The sequence below is a fragment of the Octopus bimaculoides genome, chromosome 9 (genome assembly GCF_001194135.2).
Source record: "Octopus bimaculoides isolate UCB-OBI-ISO-001 chromosome 9, ASM119413v2, whole genome shotgun sequence".
Classification (NCBI taxonomy): Eukaryota; Metazoa; Mollusca; class Cephalopoda; order Octopoda; family Octopodidae; genus Octopus; species Octopus bimaculoides.
The window spans coordinates 14,842,234-14,843,203 of NC_068989.1; the positions used below are offsets into that span (position 1 = coordinate 14,842,234).

The following is a 970-nucleotide window of genomic DNA, read 5'->3' on the forward strand; positions in this document are numbered from 1 at the left end:
TATGGATAGTATTATTGGACGCTCAGGAAAGGAAAGAGAGAGAGTGTATGACGTTTCGGGCGTAGCCCTTCGTCGGAAAGATGGAAAGTTCGGAGAATGGAAGAACGGAGAATGAGGAAAATGGTACCGATGCCCACGAGGTTACATTATGAAAAGACCGGAAGAGGAGGTGGTGGGGGAAAAGTTCTTTCTAAGATAGGAGAGTGAAAAAGGGAGATGAATATCTGTGCGTGTGCGAAAGTCTGCGAGTGTATATATATATATATACACACACACACACACACACACACACACACAGATAGAGGGAGTATAAATTTATATATATTCTTTTATTCGCTCCAGCCATGTAGCTGCAGCCATGCTGGAGCAGCACCATGAATATATAGTGATTACTTTTTAAATTTTGCCAACCGAATAAAATAGTCTTCGCTGAGAAGGTCCAATAAGACTGAAACAAACCTGTTGCCTGCCCAGTTGGCTTTTAAATAGACAGATCTCTTCTTAATATTGCATTTTCTATATTTTCAAATAAATTTCGATCGTTATTCTATTGGAATTATCTTGTTGTTTATCAGTTATTAAAGACTCCTAGTGGGGAGTTTTTGTCCTCTGATTGCATGGATAATCTCAGCTTCTTGAATATTTTTAACTCACTATACATTACATAAGTGAGACCCAACCATATTTGTAATTAGTATGCAGAACAATCTCCTGGGGTGTTTTATCGCAGCTACATTGTTAAGAGATGATGGCTGGTTGCAGATTTGCAATGGTGACGATGATAAAAAGGGGGTGGAAATGGGGTGGGAACAGAGTGGAGATGGATAGAACTCAGCTGGTTGGAGTGCTCCTGGTAACAATGGTTTAAAGTGGTGGTGGTGGTGGTGGTGGTGGTGGTGGTGAGTAGTGGTGGTGGTGGTGTTGGTGGTGGTAGCAGCTGCAGTAGTAGTGGTGGTGATGGTGGTGATTG

The 970-nt window shown here is 41.6% G+C and overlaps 1 protein-coding gene across 2 annotated transcripts in view; it reads right to left on the reverse strand.

The window, feature by feature from the left end:
- The window catches only part of LOC106874620 (atos homolog protein A), a 212,194-nt gene that overhangs the window by 76,489 nt on the left and 134,735 nt on the right, over positions 1-970 (reverse strand). The gene's annotated exons all lie outside the window — the stretch shown is intronic.